Consider the following 17,898-nt stretch of genomic DNA (forward strand, 5'->3'; position numbering starts at 1 on the left):
TTCTTGGAGGTTGGGGAATGCTTATGGGCAAGGCCTTATGTCTCATCCCAACTCGATTATTCAGTTCTAAGCGCAAAAGAATTAGCGTCCAAATTTTATGTACGGAATTTAATTCTCTCACTTCCCAATGTCATAGAAACTTGAAATTTGGCACGAGCATTGATTATGTCATAAATGGGAAAAGCTAATGGGTCCCAACTCGATTATTCAATTCAAAGCGCCAAAGAATTAGCGTTCAAATTTTACGTACGGAATCTAATTCTCTCATTTCCTGATGTCATAGATAGATAGATAGACTGTATGCAATAACATAGATAGATAGATAGATAGATAGATAGATAGACTGTATGCAATGACACGTACAGCTTGAAACCATAAATACTAGAGCACGCCAGCCATTTACAGTCAGTCTCCATTGGAGTTGGAAGTGGGTAAACAAGTACTAGGATATCTTCCCAAGAAGCCACAGCAGCCGGATAAATTGTATGTTCCACCCAACGGCTATTTTATTCAGCCTGCAAGGGGGAAGCAGCGGCCTACAAATCTCAGTGGTCGCTGCTGCCGTCATCTAGATATATAAAAATGAATGTATGTCTGTATGTCTGTCTTCGCAGCAATGCGCGACGGGTACGCTAGTATATATATATATATCTATCACTGGCGTCTATCAGTGTATTCCCCCTGCAGCCCGGGCACACGGCTCAACACACTGCAGGCTACCCGTTGCACTCGGTCTGCCAGAACCCTCCTCATAGTTCGTGCAACTACTTGCCCTCATCAATCATGGCGCCCGGAGCCGTCGAGTCACCAGTCTGCTCCGCCAATCAGCTTTATAATAATCTCTTCACCACTGCCGCTCGTATATTTGCACTAACTGCTTAGGTTAAGCAGCGCTGCTGATTAGAGCCACCTGATTGGCTCTTCGGCACCACGTGACTACACAGCGTGCACGCGCATTGCCTTCAGCAGCCGTGCACTACACACTACACTTAAAGGGGTTGCCTTTTCATTTCACCTATCCGATTACTGGAGCACGGGTTTTTTTTCTAATTTGTTGTCTACTGCGTTTGCTGCCTCTGGTATACATTCTACCTAGAGTCACCCTGCGATGCTCTCCCCCATTGGGATGTCATTTTGAACAGCGATCAGGATCCCTTGATGACACCGTGGCTCTGACCGTAGATATTATTGCCTTCCAGAATCATTAGTTGCACCGTGACCTTACACAGGGTCCGGTACGTCTGGGGTGAGTCCAATTGGATTTCCCTTTCCTCCTCTTTCTACTTCTCTTCACCCTCCCATTTTCTCCACCTCACATTGGAGCACTAATCTCATTCTTCTACTAATATGCAAATGAGGGAGCTGGCATGAATCCCCCTTAGGGAGAGCAACTACAAACTGAGTAAAGAGACGCACCTGGCCCTGCATGCTCCTCTGGGTAATATGCAAATGAGGGAGCTGGCATGAATCCTCCTTCGGGAGAGCACCTGCAAACTGAGTAAGGAGACGCACCTGGCCCTGCATGCTCCTCTGGATAATATGCAAATGAGGGAGCTGGCATGAATCCTCCTAAGGGAGAGCAACTACAAACTGAGTAAGGAGACACACCTGGCCATGCACGCTCCTCTAGGTAATATGCAAATGACAGAGCTGGCATGAATCCTCCTTGGGGAGAGCAAATACAAACTGAGTAAGGAGAGGCACCTTGGCCATGCATGCTCCTCTGGGTAATATGCATATGAGGGAGCTGGCATGAATCCTCCTTAGGGAGAGCAACTACAAACTGAGTAAGGAGACGCACCTGGCCATGCACACTCCTCTGGGTAATATGCAAATGAGGGAGCTGGCATGAATCCTCCTTAGGGAGAGCAACTACAAACTGAGTAAGGAGATGCACCTGCCCATGCACGCTCCTCTGGGTAATATGCAAATGAGGGAGCTGGCATGAATCCTCTTTAGGGAGAGCAACTACAAACTGAGTAAGGAGACGCACCTGGCCATGCACGCTCCTCTGGGTAATATGCAAATGACGGAGCTGGCATGAATCCTCCTTACGGAGAGCAACTACAAACTGAGTAAGGAGACGCACCTGGCCATGCACGCTCCTCTGGGTAATATGCAAATAAGGGAGCTGGCATGAATCCTCCTTAGGGAGAGCAATTAAAAACGGTGTAAGCAGACTCACCTGGCCATGCACGCTCCTCTGGGTAATATGCAAATGAGGGAGCTGGCATGAATCCTCCTTAGGGAGAGCAACTACAAACTGAGTAAGGAGACGCACCTGGCCATGCACGCTCCTCTGGGTAATATGCAAATGACTGAGCTGGCAGGAATCCTCCTTAGCGAGAGCAACTGCAAACAGAGTAAGAAGAAGCACCTGGCCATGCACGCTCCTCTGGGTAATATGCAAATGAGGGAGCTGGCATGAATCCCCCTTAGGGAGAGCAATTCAAAACTGAGTAAGGAGACTCACCTGGCCATGCACGCTCCTCTGGGTAATATGCAAATGAGGGAGCTGGCATGAATCCTCCTTGGGGAGAGCAAATACAAACTGAGTAAGGAAAGGCCCTGGCCATGCACGCTCCTCTGGGTAATATGCAAATAAGGGAGCTGGCATGAATCCTCCTTAGGAAGAGCAACTACAAACTGAGTAAGGAGACGCAACTGGCCATGCACGCTCCTCTGGGTAATATGCAAATGACGGAGCTGGCATGAATCCTCCTTAGGGAGAGCAACTACAAACTGAGTAAGGAGATGCACCTGGCCATGCACGCTCCTCTGAATAATATGCAAATGAGGGAGCTGGCTTGAATCCTCCTTAGGGAGAGCAACTACAAACTGAGTAATGAGACGCACCTGGCCATGCACGCTCCTCTGTGTAATATGCAAATGAGGGAGCTGGCATGAATCCTCCTTAGGGAGAGCAACTACAAATTGAGTAAGGAGACGCACCTGGCCATGTACGCTCCTCTGGGTAATATGCAAATAAGGGAGCTGGCATGAATCCTCCTTAGGGAGAGCAATTAAAAACGGAGTAAGGAGACTCACCTGGCCATGCACGCTCCTCTGGGTAATATGCAAATGAGGGAGCTGGCATGAATCCTCCTTAGGGAGAGCAACTACAAACTGAGTAAGGAGACGCACCTGGCCATGCACGCTCCTCTGGGTAATATGCAAATGACAGAGCTGGCAGGAATCCTCTTTAGGGAGAGCAACTGCAAACAGAGTAAGAAGAAGCACCTGGCCATGCACGCTCCTCTGGGTAATATGCAAATGAGGGAGCTGGCATGAATCCTCCTTAGGGAAAGCAACTACAAACTAAGTAAGGAGACGCACCTGGCCATGCACGCTCCTCTGGGTAATATGCAAATAAGGAAGCTGGCATGAATCCTCTTTAGGGAGAGCAATTAAAAACTGAGTAAGGAGACTCACCTGGCCATGCACGCTCCTCTGGGTAATATGCAAATGAGGCAGCTGACATGAATCCTCCTTAGGGGGAGCAAATACAAACTGAGTAAGGAAACGCACCTGGCCCTGCATGCTCCTCTGGGTAATATGCAAATGAGGGAGCTGGCATGAATCCTCCTTAGGGAGAGCAACTACAAACTGAGTAAGGAAACGCACCTGGCCCTGCATGCTCCTCTGGGTAATATGCAAATGAGGGAGCTGGCATGAATCCTCCTTAGGGAGAGCAACTAAAAACTGAGTAAGCATACTCACCTGGCCATGCACGCTCCTCTGGGTAATATGCAAATGAGGGAGCTGGCATGAATCCTCCTTAGGGAGAGCAACTACAAACTGAGTAAGGAGACGCACCTCGCCCTGCCTGCTCCTCTGGGTAATATGCAAATGAGGGAGCTGGCATGAATCCTCCTTAGGGAGAGCAACTACAAAGTGAGTAAGGAGACGCACCTGGCCATGCACGCTCCTCTGGGTAATATGCAAATGAGGGAGCTGGCATGAATCCTCCTTAGGGAGAGCAACTACAAACTGAGTAAGGACACGCACCTGGCCATGCACGCTCTTCTGGGTAATAGGCAAATAAGGGAGCAGGCATGAATCCTCCTTAGGGAGAGCAACTACAAACTGAGTAAGAAGCACCTGGCCATGCACGCTCCTCTGGGTAATATGCAAATGAAGTAAACAACAAATTAGAAAATACCCCCGTGCTCCAGTAATCGGATAGGTAAAATGAAAAGGCAGAAGGAACTTACTTAGCAGGGGTGTCAGTGCACATGACACCCCTGAAAATCCAGGTCAGCTTGTAGAAATGATTCTTGTCCAAGTTATGACGTTATAAAGGTTCTTTATTCACAGGGTGCAACGCGTTTCGGCTGAAACATCAATCTTTATCAAGTATACAGGGTGGTAAAACATGGTTACATTTATAGTGAACATGACTGAATGAATGGAGGCAGCGTCTGCTGGTTACCGCCCCTTGCGGGTCACGTGTGTGGTCACGTGGCTCAGGGTGGAAGGAGGGGGGAAGGAGGATGATATAGGATGGTGAAAAAAGGAAATAACTGATGGCTAAATAAATCCCCTGGAGAAATGACAGAGGAACGCTATGGGAAATAAGCTCTAGGAGGAGCAGGGGAGTCACTGCAGGAGACCGTTGGGTGTCACATGACCGCTCGTATACTGAAGGGGCGGGTGCTGGGCCGGAGAGTGACACAGCAGGGGCATGTGCTCCGCAGGTCCTATATACACATAAATATATCAAGTATCCTGTGTGCATATTTGTACTTTACGCTTAGGTTAAGCAGCGCTGCTGATTAGAGCCACCTGATTGGCTCTTCGGCACCACGTGACTGCACAGCGTGCACGCGGATTGCCTTCAGCAGCCGTGCACCATGAGAGCTGTGCCCGCGCCTCACGTGACCTGTGACGTCACCGACACTTGAATTTGCCCGCGGATTCCGATCTACAGAGGAAGCTGATGGTTGGAGCCTTTTATACAACTTACAACGTGGGAGAGGCAGATTTGTGCGCTACATGTGGTGAGTACCCACCTGAGATTTCTGCGCTGTGCGCTGCTACGTGTGGAGACGGTGTCACCTGAGATTTGTGCGCTCTGCGCTACGTGTGGAGACGCGGTTACCTGAGATTTGTGCGCTACGCTGTGTGCTACGTGTGGAGACGCCGTCACCTGAGATTTGTGCGCTGTGCGCTGCTACATGTGGAGATGCGGTTACCTGAGATTTGTGCGCTGTGCGCTGCTACGTGTGGAGACGCGGCCACCTGAGATTTGTGCGCTGTGCGCTACGCTGTGCGCTATGTGTGGAGACGCGGTCACCTGAGATTTGTGCGCTGCTACGTGTGGAGACGCGGTTACCTGAGATTTGTGCGCTGTGCGCTGCTACGTGTGGAGATGCGGTCACCTGAGATTTGTGCGCTGTGCGCTGCTACATGTGGAGACGCGGTCACCTGAGATTTGTGCGCTGTGCGCTACGTGTGGAGACGCGGTCACCTGAGATTTGTGCGCTGTGCGCTACGTGTGGAGACGAGGTCACCTGAGATTTGTGCGCTGTGCGCTACGTGTGGAGACGCGGTCACCTGAGATTTGTGCGCTACGTGTGGAGACGCGGTCACCTGAGATTTGTGCGCTGTGCGCTACGTGTGGAGACGCGGTCACCTGAGATTTGTGCGCACTGCACTACGTGTGGAGACGGTGTCACCTGAGATTTGTGCGCTGTGCGCTACGTGTGGAGACGCGGTCACCTGAGATTTGTGCGCTGTGTGCTGCTACGTGTGGAGACGCGGTTACCTGAGATTTGTGCGCTGTGCGCTACGTGTGGAGACGGGGTCACCTGAGATTTGTGCGCTGTGCGCTACGTGTGGAGACGCGGCCACCTGAGATTTGTGCTCTATGCGCTACGTGTGGAGACGCGGTCACCTGAGATTTTTCTGCACTGTGCGCTGCTACATGTGGATACGCGGTTACCTGAGATTTGTGCGCTGTGCGCTGCTACGTATGGAGACGCGGTCACCTGAGATTTGTGCGCTGTGCGCTACGTGTGGAGACGGGGTCACCTGAGATTTGTGCGCTGTGCGCTACGCTGTGCGCTACGTGTGGAGATGCGGTCACCTGAGATTTGTGCGCTGTGCGCTACGTGTGGAGACGCGGTTACCTGAGATTTGTGCGCTGTGCGCTGCTACGTATGGAGACGCGGTTACCTGAGATTTGTGCGCTACGCTGTGCGCTACGTGTGGAGACGCGGTTACCTGAGATTTGTGCGCTGTGCGCTGCTACGTGTGGAGACGCGGTTACCTGAGATTTGTGCGCTGCTACGTGTGGAGACGCGGTTACCTGAGATTTGTGCGCTACGTATGGAGACGCGGTTACCTGAGATTTGTGCGCTGTGCGCTACGTGTGGAGACGCGGTTACCTGAGATTTCTGCGCTGTGCGCTACGCTGTGCGCTACGTGTGGAGACGCGGTTACCTGAGATTTGTGCGCTGTGCGCTGCTACGTGTGGAGACGCGGTTACCTGAGATTTCTGCGCTGTGTGCTGCTACGTGTGGAGACGCGGTCACCTGAGATATGTGCGCTGTGCGCTACGCTGTGCGCTGCTACGTGTGGAGATGCGGTTACCTGAGATTTGTGCGCTGTGCGCTACGCTGTGCGCTACGTGTGGAGACGCGGTTACCTGAGATTTGTGCGCTGTGCGCTGCTACGTGTGGAGACGCGGTTACCTGAGATTTGTGCGCTGTGCGCTGCTACGTGTGGAGACGCGGTTACCTGAGATTTGTGCGCTGTGCGCTGCTACGTGTGGAGACGCGGTTACCTGAGATCTGTGCGCTGCTACGTGTGGAGACGCGGTTACCTGAGATTTGTGCGCTGTGCGCTGCTACGTGTGGAGACGCGGTTACCTGAGATTTGTGCGCTGTGCGCTGCTACGTATGGAGACGCGGTTACCTGAGATTTGTGCGCTGTGTGCTACGCTGTGCGCTACGTGTGGAGACGCCGTCACCTGAGATTTGTGCGCTGTGCGCTACGTGTGGAGACGCGGTCACCTGAGATTTGTGCGCTGTGCGCTGCTACGTGTGGAGATGGGGTCACCTGAGATTTGTGCGCTGTGCGCTACGTGTGGAGACGCGGTTACCTGAGATTTGTGCGCTACGTGTGGAGACGCCGTCACCTGAAATTTGCGCGACGCCACCTGACGCAACCTGACTTTTTTTTGCAGATTTGTGCGCTACGTGTGGAGACGCGGCCACTCGAGATTTGTGCGCCTTTTTGCAAATTTACGTGTGGAGAGGATCCTGACGTTTGGACGCATTTTGAGAAGAATTTCGCTTCGCTCGGACACAAGCTGACATAACTCGTCGAGGTAAGCTGCTGCATCTGCCAAAATTTTCATTGCGTGCATCAGCTCATACGTGCACATTTTGCGCATATTTGCAGGTTTTCGCTTGCATCTGCTCATATGTGTACCTGCGTGCATGTACATCGAATTTGGACAATAATTAACTGTGTTAAATTTTCATCTTATAGGCCGGATAACAGATTACATAAAATTTTTGAATTTTTATTTGGCATTTTTGGATACACTAATAGCTTTTATTTATTTTCTTGCAAACGTACAGGTGCCATCACAATACTGTACCAAATTAGCACACAGCTAACAAAGCTTCGGAAAAACATACCAATTGTCCAAATGAGATGTCTGGATCTATTAAAGTTGTGGTGAAGAAAAGCAGGGACAGTATGTAGCTTATAGCGGTTTAGAGATTTATTATTCACAAAGTACGCAAACCACCAGAATAAAGCAAACTTTTTTCCTTCTTCTTTACAGGTGAGCTGATAAGTTATTTCAAGATTACCACACTGCGTTTGCTCACAATCATTGTTGAAGCAGCAGAGAGACTGACGGTCCTAGATGTTGGCTCAGTAGGACGCTTTCAAGATGGGCATGTTTGCAAATCGAAGTGATTCTTACATTGTTTTTTCTGTGCCTTGTTGTACTTCGTTTAAGTGGTAAAAATGGGCAGTTAGAAGTTGTGTATATTAATTAAAATTAAGAATATTGACAACATTTTGAATAACTTGTAATTTTTTAACATTTGCAAATGTTATATCTCATATGTGCAAGCATACTCTACAAATCTTTGCCAACATATATTTCCATCTGTTCACTTTATTCTAGACGCACATTTGCAAAAACATCCTTTGTTTGGAACCATTTAGGAGACATTCAAGTTGAATCTTACTTTTCCTCATTTTGATAAACCCTTTTTCCTCCACCGAGCCAAGATTGCAAAGGCTCGTGGGTGTCAGAATACATACCCCCTAAAATGACCCTATTTTACAAAGTACACCCCTTCATGTGTTCACTGAGGGGTGTCAGGAGTATTTAGATCCCACTTTTTCAGGAATTAATGCAATTTAGATTTTTTGATGTGCTATTCTAAAAAATTTTTCCCCCAAAATCATTTTCATGTGCACTGACACCCCAAAATGGATACCCCTGTTTGTATTGTTTTCAGAAATGTACCCATTGTGGCCCTAATGTTATGTTAGTATGCACAAATGGGACCCAAAATGTAATCAGTACTATGTGGCTTTCTGAACAGACTGTTATGATCGTGTGGGCAGATTTAGCAGACTGCCAACACCATTGTGACCAAAGGAGTAGTAGTCTAGCAGTATACATGCACACAGGAAACACAGGAGATTCACATGGAATCCATGCAACTGACCCTGTGCTAAAGGGAGGGGGGGGGGGGGGGGGTCGACAGTGGCCCAACCTAAGCGTAGACATCGCCCAAATAAGAGGGCGGCCCAGCGGTCTTCGGAACTGGGCCATAGCTGATCCTAGGAGCCACAGAACAGGACACACGCATGGCATATAACAGAGACGGAACAGAATACACAGAGATAGAAAACACTGCATACAGAAGCCAAAAATGCAACCACTACTAACAGATAGGCTGATTATAAAGAACAGGTATTACTTGACATTTTAGACAAAACGTGAAGCTAGCGGGCGAACTTCTAAGCTTCTGGTTATACCGCTATTCCCTACACTAACCATGAGTCCAGGAGACCCGGACAACATTCACACAGGAGATGAGGTAACACTAAACTGACAAAACGTAAACGTACAAACGGGCATGAAACTGCAAGACACAGATCACACAGAAAGCTTGCATCTGGGACAGGACAGAGCAGGGGGCACACTGCCAACTGCAAGTGGAGCAGGACATAGCATGGGGCACGCCGCCAACTATCAAATATAGTGAAAACCACACAGACAATACCCCTACCTCACATGCACACAGGTGAAACTCACAGTAAGTCAATGTGTCCTCATACCAAGGGGAATAGACAGTCAGCTACACAAGGTAAGATAGGAGACTGTGTCAAGTTACACTAACTGACACACAGCGCAGACAAGACGTACGGAGGCCACAGCTGTAAAGGGAATGCATATAATGGAGCCGAGGACTACAGGTGTCCAAACCGTCTTGGGGAAGCTGAGAAACATATAACTACTTACAAGTTCTGCATGGGAAAAAGGCAGATACCTCAAGACAAGGATTTATAACTGCTCAGTCTGAAACACAGACTGCCAAGAGCTGGGTTTATATGTATGCACAGACCCAGGAGATTGGCTTGCAGGAAGTACCACACCCAGGCAGCTCAATCAATTAACCCTCTCAGGGCTGTGCTGCTAGTAAACTGAAGCTTTGAGCAACATATACCAGCAGCAGACGTAACAGACATTTTGCTTGAAGGCCTTTAAAGCCCCATAGCACAGTTGTAGAGCTCTTGAGCAGCCACAAAATTTTAACAATACACCCCTTAATTAGTTTACCTAGGGGTATACTGCCCACTTGGCCTGTAGCAGCAGCCACAATGCATACTCGAGTATAGCCGATCCAAGTGTTAGCCAAGGTACCTAATATTACCCCTTGGCTTATACTCAAGTCAATAATTGACCCCAGGTTTTTGGGGTAAAAGTTGGTACCTTGGCTTAAACTCAGGTCGGCTTAGACTGAAGTATATCTGATTACATACAAAAACCTAATGAAATAACAGCAATCGTTGCATGCAAAGCATTGACCCTTTCCAATCCATTTATTTTTTCTCACCCATTCTCCCCAGCTCCAAATAAATTGGTGCTGGGGAGAATGGGTGAGAAAAAATACATTTTCCCTGCACCCTCCTGATCTGACAGAGTTCAGGAGGGTGCAGGGAGGACCTGCTTACCTGTCCGGCGTCTTCCGTATTCTCCTTCTGCCTCCCGACTCGGCGATCATGTGACTGCTGGGGTCAGGTGAGGGTCAGGCCGGAATCTATGCATTACATAGCGCTAATTGAGCGCTATGTAATGTGTAAAGGAGAAGGCAGAAAGGGTGAAAAACCCTTTCTGCCTTTTCCTCGGGGGTCCTCGATGAGGACCAGTGCAGGAGTGCATCTGCACCCGATGTGTCTGACTATCGGGTGCAGATCCACTCCTGCACTGCAGTGTGGGGCCTGCCCCGACATTGGAGCTGTGGAGGGAAATTATGATGTCGGGGCAGGCCCGACATTGGACTAGAAAGGGTAAACAGCGGGAATCTGTTGTCTCACCCATCCCCTCTGTGGCTGCGGGAGGCCAACTGTCATTAGCAACAGTCTTCAGCAGTAGATGGTGTGGGCTCAGATCTGTAGGATGCAAATGCAAGTCCATTCCAGAAAGCTGCTTCCTAACATATACATACATTCACGTGCTGCGGTGGCAAGGGGTTAAAAGTGTTCCCTGGGACTCCAGTACTGATGATCTATGCGCAGTAAAGTGGTGATCTGCCACTCGGAATCTCTGCCAATCAGCTGATGACGAGTGCGCACCGCTGCCACTTCAGTCTATGCCAGACGCAGCACCGTACATTTCCGGCTGTACACGCCTGCATAGGATTGCATTTCAATACGCAATCCTATGCAGAAGGCCGTGGTTTGTCTACGCGAAATCACGCGCAGAAAACAAACCGCGCCATGCTCTAATTCTGTGCGGGGTTCGCAGAGCCCCGGACATAAACGTCACTCGCTGGCGCCGACTCTGCGCATGTGCCGTCTGCTGGCACATGAGTCAGAGCTGCGGGAGCGGGCGAGTTCCGCACTGCTCTCTGCAGGCGCTGAGGTTGGGTCCCATTGCGAGCAGCTGGATGCGACACGGCCGTCTGCAGGCGGCCTTAGGCCTCATGTCCACTAGAAAAATACAATCCGCGTAGAATCAGCTTTCTATTGTATAATTTTTGCATGCAGATATCCGCACACATTGCTATCAATGTGATAGCAATGTGGCCGATCCGCGGTAAAATGGAGCATGCCGCGTTTTTTTCTCCCACGCGTGAAAAACGCAATTCTATTAAAATTCCATCCGCGGGTGCACAAATCAGTTGAATGGACCGCGGATGGCCAATGATTCCCTAGGGGCAAATCCGCTGCGGAAACCGCAATTCCATTTTGCTAGTGGACATGAGGCCTTAAGGCTCCTTCCCACAGACGGATCTATTCAACCTAATAGCTCAATGCTTACGGTGCGGAATTTCACAGCGGAATTCCGCACCGTAAAATCACCCGTCCTCACCCACGGCATGCTCTATTTGCCGCGGGTGTACGCGCGGACGGCTTCCATTGCAGTCTGTGGAAGCCGTCCACTCACGCTATCTTCCGCTGTAGCACAGCGGAAGATAGCGTGAAACCGCCTCTACGCCTACCGCGTCACATGCCGCTGCGGTGCGTCACGCACTCGATTGCCCATGCGCGCTGAGGCGTCATGCGGGACTCCGAAACTGGAGGTAAGTATTGGGGTCTCTTGGGGCCGCCGTGACGGGCTCCGCCCCGGAATTCCATGGCGGAGCCCGTCACAGCCATGTGCAGCCGGCTTTACAGCGTGGGTAATCAGGAGTCTGAAAACATAAATAAGGTAAAACAAAAAAACAAATTCAAATCACGTTTTATTATTTACTAAAAATGTGGATTTTACACCAAGTGTCATTCCCTGATAAACCAAAGGCCGCTGTGTTTGGGTATCTTTTCTGTTTACTCAATCGGTGTAAAATATTGCGCAGTTTTTCAGGATCCTCCGTCATAATTCTTTAAATGAAAAAGCTTATAAAAAAAAAAAAAAAGGTGAGTCACAGGCAAAAAGCAGTCCATAAAACGAAGGGTTTCAAGATTGCTGAACGTCGAGGGTCTCTTCACTGTCGGACAGCCTTCCCATTCTCAAGGACGTCAGATCTGCAGGAAATGACGAAAAATTAGCAGGTTAACAGTCACATCACACCAGTATTACTGATCCCTAGATCCGCTACACCCACTTACATTGCCCACTACTCCCCCAACCTGGTCAGAAGAATCATATTATTTATATATATATATATATATATATACACAAACACACACACGTACATACACACATACGCGTACATGCACGTACATAAACACACGTACATACATACATGTACGTACACACACGTACGTACACACACACACACGTACGTACACACACGTACGTACACACACACGTAAGTACATACACGTAAGTACATACATGTAAGTACATACATACACATACATACATGTACGTACATACATACACACACGTACATACATACACGTACGTACACACACGTACGTACACACACACGTACGTACACACACACGTACACACACGTACGTACACACACGTAAGTACATACATACACGTACGTACATACATACACGTACGTACATACATACACACACGTACATACATACATACACGTACGTACACACACACGTACATACATACATACACGTACGTACACACACACACGTACGTACACACACACGTACGTACACACACACACACGTACGTACACACACACGTACGTACACATACACGTAAGTACATACATGTAAGTACATACATGTAAGTGCATACATGTAAGTACATACATGTACGTACATACATACACACACGTACATACATACATGTACGTACATACATACATACACGTACGTACACACACGTACGTACATACATACACGTACATACATGTACGTACATACATACACACACGTACGTACATACATACATACATGTAAGTACATACATACACGTACATACATACACATACATACATGTACATACATACATACATACATAAACACACGTACATACATACACACACGTACATACATACACACACGTACATACATACATACACACACACACATATATACACATACATACACGTACATACATATATACAAACATGTAAGTACGTATATACATACATGTACGTACATACATAAATACATACATGTACGTACATACATACATACACGTACATACATACACGTACATATATGTACGTACACACATACACGTACGTACACACACGTACACAAATATATATACATATATGAACATATGCAAGTGAAAACCTGCAAACATGCGCCAAATATGCACATATGAGCAGATGCAAGCGAAAACCTGCAAATATGCGCAAAATAAGCACGTATGAGCAGATGCACGCAATGAAAATTTTGGCAGATGCAGCAGCTTACCTCGACGAGTTATGTCAGCTTGTGTCCGAGAGAAGCGAAATTCTTCTCAAAACGCGTCCAAACGTCAGGATCCTCTCCACACGTAAGTTTGCAAAAAGGCGCACAGATCTCGGGTGGCCGCGTCTCCACACGTAGCGCACAAATCTGCAAAAAAAAGTCAGGTTGCGTCAGGTGGCGTCGCGCAAATCTCAAGTGACGTACTCACCACACGTAGCGCACGAATCTCGGGTGGCCACATCTCCATACGTAGCGCACAGCGCACAAATCTCAGGTGACGGCGTCTCCAACCGCGAGCAACTACAAACTGAGTAAGGAGCCGAACCTGGCCATGCACGCTCCTCTGGGTAATATGCAAATGAGGGAGCTGGCGTGAATCCTCCTTAGGGAGAGCAACTAAAAACTGAGTAAGTAGACTCACCTGGCCATGCACGCTCCTCTGGGTAATATGCAAATAAGAAAGCTGGCATGAATCATCCTTAGAGAGAGCAACTACAAACTCAGTAAGGAGACGCACCTGGCCATGCACGCTCCTCTGGGTAATATGCAAATAAGGGAGCTAGCATGAATCCTCCTTACGGAGAGCAACTTCAAACTCAGTAAGGAGACGCACCTGGCCATGCACGCTACTCTGGGTAATATGCAAATGAGGGAACTGGCATGAATCCTCCTCAGGGGAAGCAACTAAAAACTGAGTAAGTAGACTCACCTGGCCATGCACGCTCCTCTGGGTAATATGCAAATGAGGGAGCTGGCATGAATCCTCCTTAGGGAGAGCAACTACAAACTGAGTAAGTAGACGCACCTGGCAATACACGCTCCTCTGGGTAATATGCAAATGAGGGAGCTGGCATGAATCCTCCTTAGGGAGAGCAACTAAAAACTGAGTAAGTAGACTCACCTGGCCATGCACGCTCCTCTGGGTAATATGCAAATAAGAAAGCTGGCATGAATCATCCTTAGAGAGAGCAACTACAAACTCAGTAAGGAGCCGCACCTGGCCATGCACGCTCCTCTGGGTAATATGCAAATAAGGGAGCTAGCATGAATCCTCCTTACGGAGAGCAACTTCAAACTCAGTAAGGAGACGCACCTGGCCATGCACGCTACTCTGGGTAATATGCAAATGAGGGAACTGGCATGAATCCTCCTTAGGGAGAGCAACTAAAAACTGAGTAAGTAGACTCACCTGGCCATGCACGCTCCTCTGGGTAATATGCAAATAAGGGAGCTGGCATGACTCCTCCTTACGGAGAGCAACTAAAAACTGAGTAAGTAGACTCACCTGGCCATGCACGCTCCTCTGGGTAATATGCAAATGAGGGAGCTGGCATGAATCCTCCTTAGGGAGAGCAACTACAAACTGAGTAAGTAGACGCACCTGCCAATACACGCTCCTCTGGGTAATATGCAAATAAGGGAGCTGGCATGAATCCTCCTTAGGGAGAGCAACTGCAAACTGAGTAAGGAGACTCACCTGGCCATGCACGCTCCTCTGGGTAATATGCAAATGAGGGAGCTGGCATGAATCCTCCTTAGGGAGAGCAACTAAAAACTGAGTAAGTAGACTCACCTGGCCATGCACGCTCCTCTGGGTAATATGCAAATAAGAAAGCTGGCATGAATCATCCTTAGAGAGAGCAACTACAAACTCAGTAAGGAGACGCACCTGGCCATGCACGCTCCTCTGGGTAATATGCAAATAAGGGAGCTGGCATGAATCCTCCTTACGGAGAGCAACTTCAAACTCAGTAAGGAGACGCACCTGGCCATGCACGCTACTCTGGGTAATATGCAAATGAGGAAACTGGCATGAATCCTTCTTAGGGAGAGCAACTAAAAACTGAGTAAGTAGACTCACCTGGCCATGCACGCTCCTCTGGGTAATATGCAAATGAGGGAGCTGGCATGAATCCTCCTTAGGGAGAGCAACTACAAACTGAGTAAGTAGAGGCACCGGGCCATGCACGCTCCTCTGGGTAATATGCAAATGAGGGAGCTGGCATGAATCCTCCGTAGGGAGAGCAACTATAAACTGAGTAAGGAGACTCACCTGGCCATGCACGCTCCTCTGGGTAATATGCAAATGAGGGAGAGCAACTAAAAACTGAGTAAGTAGACTCACCTGGCCATGCACGCTCCTCTGGGTAATATGCAAATAAGAAAGCTGGCATGAATCATCCTTAGAGAGAGCAACTACAAACTCAGTAAGGAGACGCACCTGGCCATGCACGCTCCTCTGGGTAATATGCAAATAAGGGAGCTAGCATGAATCCTCCTTAGGGAGAGCAACTACAAACTGAGTAAGTAGAGGCACCGGGCCATGCACGCTCCTCTGGGTAATATGCAAATGAGGGAGCTGGCATGAATCCTCCTTAGGGAGAGCAACTAAAAACTGAGTAAGTAGACTCACCTGGCCATGCACGCTCCTCTGGGTAATATGCAAATGAGGGAGCTGGCATGAATCCTCCTTAGGGAGAGCAACTACAAACTGAGTATGTAGACGCACCTGGCAATGCACGCTCCTCTGGGTAATATGCAAATAAGAAAGCTGGCATGAATCATCCTTAGAGAGAGCAACTACAAACTCAGTAAGGAGACGCACCTGGCCATGCACGCTCCTCTGGGTAATATGCAAATAAGGGAGCTGGCATGAATCCTCCTTACGGAGAGCAACTTCAAACTCAGTAAGGAGCCGCACCTGGCCATGCACGCTCCTCTGGGTAATATGCAAATGAGGGAGCTGGCATGAATCCTCCTTAAGGAGACCAACTACAAACTCAGTAAGGAGACTCACCTGGCCATGCACGCTCCTCTGGGTAATATGCAAATGAGGGAGCTGGCATGAATCCTCCTTAGGGAGAGCAACTACAAACTCAGTAAGGAGACTCACCTGGCCATGCACGCTCTTCTGGGTAATATGCAAATGAGGGAGCTGGCATGAATCCTCCTTAAGGAGACTAACTACAAACTCAGTAAGGGGACGCACCTGGCAATGCACGCTCCTCTGGGTAATATGCAAATAAGGGAGAGCCACTTCAAACTCAGTAAGGAGCCGCACCTGGCCATGCACGCTCCTCTAGGTAATATGCAAATAAGGGAGCTGGCATGAATCCACCTTACAGAGAGCAACTCCAAACTCAGTAAGGAGACGCACCTGGCCATGCACGCTACTCTGGGTAATATGCAAATGAGGGAGCTGGCATGAATCCTCCTTAGGGAGAGCAACTACAAACTGAGTAAGGAGACGCACCTGGCCATGCACGCTCCTCTGGGTAATATGCAAATGAGGGAGCTGGCATGAATCCTCCTTAGGGAGAGCAACTACAAACTGAGTAAGGAGAAGCACCTGGCCATGCACGCTCCTCTGGGTAATATGCAAATAAGGGAGCTGGCATGAATCCTTAGGCCTCCTTCCCACGAGCGTGACGGGCTCCGCCGCGTAATATTCCGCTGCGAAGCCCGTCACGGCGCCCCCCAGAGCCCCTATACTTACCTGCGGGAGATAGCGTGAAATCGCTTCCCCGCCCACCACCGCCGCGTCACCGCCCACCGCCGCCGCGTCACCGGCCGTGTCACGTGCACGGCCGGCCGCGTCATATGGCGTCATATGACGCGCGGCGGTGGACGGGAAAGCGTTTTTTCACGCTATCTCCCGCTGGTTACAGCGGGAGATAGCGTGAACGGACGGCTTCCATTGACTGCAATGAAAGCCGTCAGTGCGTACAGCCCGTCCTCACCCGCAGAAAATAGAGCATGCTGCGGGTGAGGACGGGAGAAATCGCGGTGCGTAATTCCGCGGTGGAATTACGCATCGTGAGCATTGTGCTATTAGGTTCAATAGAACCTAATAGCTGCGGGCAACGCAGCGGATTTTCGCCGCGAATTACGCGGCGGAAATCCGTTCGTGGGAAGGAGGCCTAAGCTCTAGGAGGAGCAGGGGTGTCACTGCAGGAGAGCGTTGGGTGTCACATGACCGCTCGTATACGGAAGGGGCGGGTGCTGGGCCGGAGAGTGACACAGCAGGGGCATGTGCTCCGCAGGTCCTATATACGCATAAGGCCTCCTTCCCACGAACGGATTTCCGCCGCGTAATTCGCGGCGAAAATCCGCTGCGTTGCACGCAGCTATTAGGTTCTATTGAACCTAATAGCTCCATGCTCACGATGCGTAATTCCACCGCGGAATTACGCACCGCGATTTCTCCCGTCCTCACCCGCAGCATGCTCTATTTTCTGCGGGTGAGGACGGGCTGTACGCACTGACGGCTTCCATTGCAGTCAATGGAAGCCGTCCATTCACGCTATCTCCCGCTGTAACCAGCGGGAGATAGCGTGAAAAAACGCTTTCCCGCCCACC

The 17,898-nt window shown here is 49.3% G+C and overlaps 2 long non-coding RNA genes across 2 annotated transcripts; one reads left to right on the plus strand and one right to left on the minus strand.

The window, feature by feature from the left end:
- The first annotated feature begins 4,782 nt into the window (after nt 1–4,782).
- Nucleotides 4,783–7,708, plus strand: LOC136610550 (uncharacterized). The gene is made up of 3 exons (XR_010790100.1): nt 4,783–5,000; nt 7,190–7,333; nt 7,590–7,708. It is a non-coding gene; the product is annotated as an uncharacterized lncRNA (long non-coding RNA).
- A 4,219-nt stretch (nt 7,709–11,927) lies between these two features.
- Nucleotides 11,928–14,348, minus strand: LOC136610551 (uncharacterized). Its single transcript, XR_010790101.1, has 2 exons — nt 13,543–14,348; nt 11,928–12,228 (listed from the first exon to the last, which is right to left on the minus strand). It is a non-coding gene; the product is annotated as an uncharacterized lncRNA (long non-coding RNA).
- Nucleotides 14,349–17,898: the final 3,550 nt, after the last annotated feature.

Source organism: Eleutherodactylus coqui, chromosome 2, assembly GCF_035609145.1.
Source record: "Eleutherodactylus coqui strain aEleCoq1 chromosome 2, aEleCoq1.hap1, whole genome shotgun sequence".
In the NCBI taxonomy this organism is placed as follows: Eukaryota; Metazoa; Chordata; class Amphibia; order Anura; family Eleutherodactylidae; genus Eleutherodactylus; species Eleutherodactylus coqui.